The 9,949-nt window shown below is 38.5% G+C and overlaps 1 pseudogene; it reads right to left on the reverse strand.

The window, feature by feature from the left end:
* Positions 1-6,826: 6,826 nt before the first annotated feature.
* Positions 6,827-9,648, reverse strand: LOC145660234 (alpha-1-antitrypsin homolog; annotated as a pseudogene).
* Positions 9,649-9,949: the final 301 nt, after the last annotated feature.

Here is a 9,949-nt window from a genome sequence, read left to right on the forward strand (position 1 = left end):
TGTGTGGAACTCAGTAAGAATGCAGGTGTGTGTTTATCTGCTCCTTGCTGCTGATGGTGAGTGTGACTTTCCCTCTACTTCTGTAGATCATCAAATATCTACACAGTAGCTACTTTGTTAAGAAACACTGAAAACATCTAGTAGGAGTCCAGTTAGAGACGACATCTCATATATTTCTGATAACGTATAACACTCCATGTTATCTGAATATATAAGGTAGAATTTGAACAATTACGATTTGCTTTTTAGACTGCCATCAGTCATAAATCTTGAAATCAATGTATTATTGCGGTGCAGTTAAATCTCATGCATATCAGCTGCAGCACTCAGGCTAGAGTATAATAGAGCAAAGTAAGCAATCGTTATACTGTGATGGAGTAAATCTTACTCTCAACAATCCCTCTACTAGATAAAGGAAGTAACAGTATAATGTAACTTACAAGTATGTAAAAGATAATTAGGCTTTCTGCATATAATAATGTGCTTAAAGCAATTCACTGCGTGCTTGAGATAGTTAAGCCATGTCAAAAAGAAAATCAATGTTGAATTTTTAATTTGAAACACACATGTGCTGAAGACATTGATAGTGAAGGACTTCAACTGGTGTAGCTGAAGGCTGTACACTGGAACATCACAGGATCACAGAGATCACTGTATACGCAGGAGATCCAGTACTGCTGCCCTGTTCCTGCACTGATATACACACCAGACCTGAGAGCTTCACCTGGTATAAATACAACACAAACAGAAAAACATGGGAAGTGATCTCCAGTGAGAGTGAACAGTACACAAACAGAGTTCATACTTAGAACTGACCACACTTTTCTATTCTTGCAGAGGCTCCATATAAACCTGTAACTCTTACTCCAGTGGACACTGACACATCAAGTCCAACAGCTTCAACTAAACCTACTACAACAATGACATCTCCAGATGGTTATAAGTTATTAATTTCATCAACTACTAATGATGGTAAGATTAATTTATTTAATAGTATTCTCCAATCAACACCATAAAATGATTCCCCACTAAATACTACTACTACTAACAATAATAATAGTAAGTGACATCAACAATTAATTTCTTAATGCAGTTCACTTCATATAGGATACTGTAAGGGTTGGCACCAGGCCAAATCCCCCTCCGGCCACCAGAGGGAGGCCTCAAGTCAACCACACCACTAATCAGGTTTAACACCCAACAGCTGGGTTAGACCTAATAAAAGCCCCGTGACCCAGTCATTCAGTGCTGGGTGTTTGTTAAATATTTGAGCCAAGCTCCTAGCTGGTAACTTCAGGTATTGAGGTCTGTGAGCCTTCCTGCTACACCTCACTTCTTATCTGTGAGGGTGTTTGTGTTTTTATACCTCCCCTCTCCAGTTTTCCCTCTCTAGTCTGTCTCTCTCCCAAGGCTTCCCTTAGCCATTCAAATTCTTCCCTGTTTTCTGGTCTTGTTTGGGAAATTTTAGTTTGGTTTTCCTCAGTGCATCGGGGTTGCCATTTCTTCCCGTGACGTCCTTTGTTCTTCCTTTTTCCATGCTTGGCATGGTGTTTAGTTTTTTTCATTTTGTTTTACTTGATCCAAGATCTAACTGTTTTGCACAGGGGCCCAACCTTTGATAGAGTGTGGTTGCTCACCCAGTAGGCTATTGGTGTCATCACTTAGCTGACCTGGGTTCAAGTCTGCCTTACATATTGTGGGGTTTCATAAATTAAATGAATGCTAAGCTTACACTAATAGAGAATAATGCGCAGAATGGAATAGGACTAATGCTTGAATTAATAAAATAATTACTGTATGTCCAGACATAAAAGGAAATGCCCTAGACATGCATATGTGTGATTACACAAGAAGACATGTGTAGGAGACGGTCAAACAGAGGTGACGGCTGAGATGGAAAAACACAAAAGCAGAAGTGGTGCAAGGCCAGCAAAACTATAAGTCTGTCTGCTGCAAAGTTATGCTTTAGATCTCACTCGCACTGCGTTGTGAAGTGACATCTCCAGAGCTCTGCATTAATAAAAGGCCACAGGGTAACACACTGGTTCCCTTCTCTTCTTTCCTGCATCAACGGACACGACAATATACGTTCTTGAACTGTTTTACAGATGATCTTTCCTACAAAGGGCCATACTGATAGATACTTTGTTTCCCAGCATTCATACGTGACTCTACACTGGATCCTACTTTTCAAAGCCCTATTAATATGATCAGTTAATTATTCATGTTGTGTTTATGACCTGATTATATATAATCTTGCATTCAGAATGTGATTGTGTTTATTTTTGATAGGGTGTGATGTTTGGTTGTTAGATTGTAGATTGTGTTGTGGTGATTTTTAATGGTGCTTTTATTACACAGTTTGATTTTTTTTTTTTTTAACTACCCTTCAGGAATTTCTGCTCAAGCTTACTGTGGCCTGCACAGTGTTGTATTCCCAAAGCTTGAGGAGCTGAAGACAGACCTGGTAGCTGTGAAAGAAACACACCACCTAATGGTGGCAGGTTATGGTGAAACTGATGAAGACACTGAAGAGCCATATGAGGATGTCACCACAGATGCTTCAACAGATGATGAATTCTAGACTCCATGCTGTCCACTGCATTTACCACATTAATTTCAAATCTGTATGCCTATATAATACATGTAATGACGTTTTTATCCTTGTCTCTTTGTAGCTAGGTTGTTTGGTTGGGTGTTCTTTATAGGCTATAAGAAAATTAAAAAATGTATGCTAACCTTATTTCTTTTCAGTAGTAATTAACCTTTGTGAAGATGTGATCAAAACGTTGTGTTATAAAGCACATATTGGAATAACCCCTGTAAAACCATGTGCAGGTTATTTTGGGGCTACAATCCTGCACTTTAAAAAAATATATTTTTTAAAAATAATAAACCATTTGAATCAGTAATGAACAGAGCATTTAATTCTGTTTGTCTAGTTGCTAAATTTCATAATATAAGCATATATTATGCAAGAAAGTGTTTGCATAACTGCGTAGCCTTGGTACTGAAACACCAGAGTAAAGATAAGCCGTTTTGTTGAACATTGTATTGTGATCAATAAGCCTAATTTTCAGTTAAAATTGTATAATTTCTTAAGAATTTATTATTATAGTTGTTGTTTAGGTTGCATTTTGATCCTTAATGAGTGTTCAAATGACTTTGGATTATAACAAATACAGAGTGAGTGAATTGTACCTATGTGGAATGATTACTAATTAATTAATATATAGTTTACATGTATAGGTTATATTTACTTTATTTATTTAGATTTTTTAATCTGAGCCTGATGACAAAATGATAGCATAAAGAGGAAATGATTTTAAAATGTGATAGTGTGATTTCTGATATGAGACTATAATGTCATTTCAGCTGCACTTTTTTCGTTGTTCTAAACAGCCACTGAACAGAATTTAGCCCTCCATTATGTCATAATTTGTGTCATTCTATTTCTGACCCCAGATCAGTTTATTGAGTGGATTTGCCGATGACGATCATTTTAGACAAAACATCAACAGAGACTACAAACAATTCTTCACGCATAAGAGGTACTGAGAAACGAAAACAAAACGTAAGTAGAATTTAGTTTTATCTACAAAGGCAGATACTAAATATTTGATAACGGAATCGTATTATAAACAAGTAGCCAATATGCGAATTTAAAATGAGAACACACATTTTAATGATAGAGAACTTTTGACTGAACGGAGAACTAATTAGTGGGCTGATAGTGAGCTCCCCGCCCCACTAGTCACGTGGTACGGCCCGCCGCCTGCAGTGGGAGTTCATGGTCTTGTGTGAAACCACGACTATGTAGTCACACACACCTGCAGCGGGTTATTCTCCTAATGTCTGTGTGTGTTTATCCCCCTGTCGGTCTGTGTTCTCGCTAATGTTCACGTACGTGGTGCATTTTATGGTTTGTAAGCTGTGTTCAACGTTGCTCATGTTCATCTTGTCTGTTTCGTGTGAGCGCCACTGTGTTCGTTATTCGTGTTCGTCTAATAAACGTCTGTCTACGTCAAGGGAGTTTGTGGGACCTGCGGCACTCGGAACGTCTCAGCTGTTTAATTTAACGGACCGCACAAATATTTTAAAATGCGGCATAAGTGAGTAGAGAATGAACTAACTAAAAGGAAACGTTGATGAATAAAAGGGGAAGTAGCTGAAAATATTCGCGTAACTGAACTCCATTAGATGAAATGCGTTGACTGAGACAAGGGAAAGTGACTTCTGCGCTTGTTTTAGAAAAGCCTCTGTAAGACCACGAGTGTGGCCATTATGCACTGTCGGACAACAGGCAAACTTTGTTTCACATGTATTAACATTTGTAGAAGAAATTGAGCTACGGGTGGCCATTTGTTCTGTTATATAACTATATAAAACAATAAAATCTATAAGCTTTGATTTCTCATTTCCATAGAGTTATGAAACTAGGCTACAAAAGTAATCCTGTGCACAAATGCATGTAAAATAAGCCTTGTTTTATAGAAAATTGTGTTGTAATCAAAGCCTAATTTTCAGTTCAAATTCAATTACTTCTTAGGAATAAATCTTTAATTTTAATTAATTTTTTTTTTAGTTGTCAAAAAACACATACAAACTGTTCACTTTTTAAAAGAAATAAAATGGCTTTATTATCGTTCAATACAATAGAGCTTTCTTCTGTCCTTTCTAGATGCCAAGGGACAACTGCATTACTAATATCATTACCAGAAGACACAAGAGTCATAGAGACCCTGCTACCATTGCTGGGTTTAAGCAGCATTACTCGGCCAAACTGGGAGAAAGTGTAAGTGTCTACATCATTTTATACTATAATTTTAATGATTTATATAGACTGCATCCACAGTTTTATTTATTTAGCCTTCACACTTTCCTGACTTATACAGATGGTAGTCCAAAATATGCTGTCCATTAGTGGAGTTTCCACTGCCCAGGGGTGGTCAATGGATGATTCATTTCCTTTACAATTCATCACTGATTATTTCTCATTTCTCACCCAAGAAACAGGAGGACTGTAAGGAGGTTCATACCATCCAGAGCAGAACTGCTGAACACTTTATGATCACAGAGTCAACGGAAGAGATTTGCTCTTTGGACCACAGCGCCCATGTAGAAGGTGCAGATGTACTTTCTTGCATAAATCTAGCTTTTCATTAAGAACACACAGTAGGACATGATGTTTGTTCACTTTAAATATGTGCCTGTACTTTATTATGTAATTGCATTTGTATTGATTTTTGGGAAAAATAAATTGTAGATGTAAGAGAGGATCTGGGTGGAGTAGCGGAATCTATTACAGAGGCAGTCAAAGTGGAGAACACCCCAGCTGGTGAGTAGCATCAAAGCACCACATCAATAATCAGAGTTTACATACATCCACTCCATGGACACCAGTTTAAAAATTCTACTTTTATTTCAAATATAAAGGCTCAGAATGCAAGAGGTTGAAGAGAGTACGCATCTTCTTCAGACGAGGATGGCAGGCTATAAAAAGCACCTTGTCCTGTGCCAAGCGCTCCAACAAAATTAGCCCTACTCTTTAACTTTTCCCAGCTCTTTTTACCAATTTATTTTGTATTTCTTTTTTCCCTTCATTTTCCCCAACCTGTCTTTTCATTTTCTGAAATAACATCTTTTGACTTTTTGATTTATTTTTGATTAATAAACTTTACTTCATGCAAAGATTTTGTCTGTTTGCATTCTGGACCTTTTAATCATATTTTTCATTCTAAGACCAACCAGGTTATAATTCTAATTCAGCCAAATAAATCTTGAATGATTCAACTCACTTTAATAACATTTTTAGATTATCACATATATGTACAGTTTCATGTCACTCAGCATTAAGAGAGAATTTCACACTCACCTTTCGTGAGAGGAAGTACAGTAAAGAGAAAACATAAACTGAGCATCTCAGTTTATGTAATTCCTTATCTCAATGGAAACACCATTGACCTCCCAGCACACACTGACAACTGTGTTCATGAGTAGGGGTTGGGTCTCTGATAGAGGGCTAGGGTGAGGTCTTAGAGCTAAATGGCCCTCCATATGTGGTGTTCATGAGTAGGGGTTGGGTGTCTGATAGAGGGCTAGGGTGAGGTCTTAGAGCTAAATGGCCCTCCAAACTGAGGGATTCAGAGTCTCACTTCAAATTGTGCATTAGGAGAAATTTCTCAGAATCCCTTGTGAATCATTGAAAAAATGGATGCAGAAGCAAGGGGGAAGATTTCAACCACTACCCTTTGTAACTCAGTCCCAAGGGGCAAGATGACACTTGAAAACAAGGGGTAGGAGGAAAAATGAGAGGGGATTGGGCCTTGGCAAAAATCTAAGCACTAAATCTAAGAATAAAATGGTTTAAAACATATTACTTTTAATACATATGGTTTTAGCTAATCCTAGAGATATATAATAAAGTTAAGATATCTGTTACAGGACAAGGAGGTTTTCAGATCCAGTACAGACATTAAGTCATATAAGATCAAATAAATTTGAAAAAATAACAAAATTATTTACTCTATAATGCACCATCTTAAAAAAAAATGAGATCCCCTCTAAAATCCTCAATGTCAGACCTAGCTACCATACACTGTACATTCTTTAAATTGAGAACAGCATTTTGAAGTCTGATTTCTGACTCAGTTACTGTTCAAATGGACAAATTAACACAAATTACATCAAATATGGCCCATCCAGTTACTGGCTTAGACACAGCGTTAGTGTAATTCTTATTACTTTATCTGACACCAAATCAAAGGTGATAAATCTGATTTTGAACCCTGACAGACTCAGAGGGGCCTGGATGTTGCACCAACTGCTGTGATCAGATCATCATAGTGAATCAACATACAAGACAACGCACTGGGAAATAACTCAAAACTGATTTATAAATGAGTCACAGGACTGTTAGAGAGTTTGGAGCTTAATGTACGTCTGTCACATCGCTATGTCTGTTTTAGAATTACATAGTTCCATATGACTTAAGTAATATTTGTATGAAACACTGATATATATGACCAACATCCCTAATGTTATAACTGCCCCTGATTTGTGTGCTACAGACTGCCATGATTGGTTTGTCAAAACAAATGAAGACTCATTCAAATATCACTCAACAACTTTATTTCCATTCAGATGCCTGGGTTTGTGTACATCTGTATTCACTGTGCCATCAGAAATAATCCAACAGTCTGTTACTTTTTCTCATATCTGGTGTAAGGGAACTGGACTAAGTCTGAAAGGAGCATTTAATTTTAAGTTTAATTATAGCTAAATGAAGTCCCTTCTATATGTAGCTCACTAAACTAGCACAACATTTAGCCTTTCATTGCTCCGAGATAATACAGAGACGTGACTATATTTGTTGCTAATTGATATGAGAGATATCAGTAGCACTCCCATCGTACTGCTGACTAGACTGTGTGGGAGACGTCTACCACTACACAGTGGGGTCGGTTATCTTTCCCATGAACAGGATACTCCTGGTGTTCTTCTCCACAATGAAGACTAGGAACGGTCTGTTGACTTCTGTTTTAAAAATAAATGACAAGGGCATGAATTCAAGAGTAGTTGCAGCTGTAGCCTGAGTGCCCTGCTCATCCACGCTGAGGACGGCCTTGTGCAGGACCTGTGGGGAAGGACCAATCTGGGCAGTCATTGAATGACACTTTAATGTATGTAAGCAGTAGATGCATTAACTTCTGAACAGTCCTTGGTGGACAACAGATGGAATTTGCCTGCTGCATCTCACCAGTGTGTTGACTGGATGTAAAAGCATTGTGCAGTGTGTTGATTGTAAAGTGTCCTTGGGTACTTGAAAGGCACTATACAAATGTAACTTCATATTGTGTCATATCAAGAGAGACAAACCTAGAAATTCACTTTTTTTTTTTTTTATTTGAGGCTCAGAGTGCAGTCAAAATTCTACTGGATATTTAAGATGGGCAGTCTATTAACAATATCTCCCACACTCATAATGTGACACTCTAGACATGACAGCATTTCTCCACATACCTTGGAAACTGCCACCTTGGCCCCCTTACTGATTCCAGAGAAGTCTGCACTGTCTGAGAATGCATCAACCATTCCCATGTCCTTCAGAGTGTCCCCAAGACAGGAGGAAGCAGACACTGAGAACTTGGGCATATACAAGTCCAAAGTGCTGGAGAACAGACATGGTCAGTCAGGCAAACGCACTCTTACATGGAATAGCATGGGCAAAATATTTATTTAATACATTTTTGTCATTGGTAACCTTGTCAGAGAGTAAAGGTTTTACTTTGTGGTACTACTTAATATGTATAAATGAAAGTATATTTTAAAAAGCATTTCATGATACATTACATTTTGTGGACTTTGTCCTTCCAGTACTTGAGGTGATCCTAGCTGATGTGTTTCTCCAACTCCTCCATTTTTCCATGGTCAGGCAGGACGATCATCATGGAGGCGTTTCCATTATATGGCAGCATGATAACGGACGTAAAGTTGCCCTGGTCATAGTAGAAGTCATATTCACCATTTCTGTTCATCATATCCACAGGCACTGTGGTGTTCTCATCCACATGAAAGTCACCTTTGCTGGTGTGCTCCACTTTAAAAGCCTCTTGCCATTTACCTGAGAGAATGAAATACAAAACTGGTTACTGCAGTTCAGGTGAAATACATGAAAAATTATTTAATCTCTAGTGGGTTCTACTTGTCTCCTTTTACCTTTGAAATACACATAGTTGATGAGCATCATCACAGTGGCAGCATCCAGACTCTTGACCAGATCAGTGATCATGTCCTTGGTCTTTTTGGCAATTAACTTGTTGATCTCCTGCACAGCGACTTCAGGTGTGGAAAAGTCCACACTGATGGCTTCACCTTTGTAGAAGTGCTGGATATCTTTCAGAAACTTGTCTTCAGGCTTGAAGCCTTTTTGTACAGCTGCAGCTCCTCCTATTTCCAACAGTAGGGCATCCTGGCTGTGGTCCAGCATGTGGAGAAGGTGCTCATAGCCTTCATTGACCTGATCAGCTGTGAGAGCACTGTAGTCCAGAGTGCTGAAGATTTGTGAGTGGGTATTGCTCTTGGCCCCCAGGGCCAGCATGGATAGAACCATGGAGATACTCAGAGGAGAGAAGAAGATATTCTTGCCCTGGGTGTCAGGATGGCTGGCCAGCTTCTTGTAGAGGGAGAAGGCAAAGTCTGCGTTGTGGGGTGAGAGTTTGTGGCAGGGTTTGTCTTCTCCATTCTGGTGGGGGTGGGCTGCATCCTTGCCATGATGGAGATGTTGGTGGTGATCTGCTGAATGGTCTTGATCATGATCCTGCTCCTTGATGCCTACAGTCCAGTCCACTGACAGTATGAGGACAACAATCAAACAGCACTGGACCTTTCCCCACATTTTAACACCTGCAGAAGCACTGCACAGATTTGAAATGTATCACATGCAGGTTCATTTAAACACAACTATTACATTAGAAAATAGTCAACACATGGATTTTCATAAGAGAGGTATATACGTGATAGCCTGCATGGAGACTACTTCTGAGTCTAGTCTTTAATTCAGTTTTTACATTTTTAAAGATGTAATAGATCACTGTTGAAGTGTTTGCCATTTAGTTGAAACAAGATCTGAGGAAAAAATTATTTGTATCTCCAGAATATCAGTCATCTTACAGTACATTTACTTACCATCCACGTCCTGTCAGCAGTAAACTATTGGGATTGAGTTCATACATTTTATAGTCTGTTTGGTGTAATCTGAGGTCAGTCCTTTAAACATTAACCACTGAGGGGCTGTTTCAAATAGAGCAGGAACATTGCACAGCATTTATCCTTTAGTTAACATTACTGATGCCAAAACCCTGTATGCTGGCATTGTTAGCTCTGGTATTGATTCCTGTTAGGCTGTGTAGTCTCATTCCAAACTCAGCTGCTGCGGTCTTCGAATACA

This window comes from Electrophorus electricus, chromosome 2 (assembly GCF_041902795.1).
Source record: "Electrophorus electricus isolate QZ-2024a chromosome 2, ASM4190279v1, whole genome shotgun sequence".
Lineage (NCBI taxonomy): Eukaryota > Metazoa > Chordata > Actinopteri > Gymnotiformes > Gymnotidae > Electrophorus > Electrophorus electricus.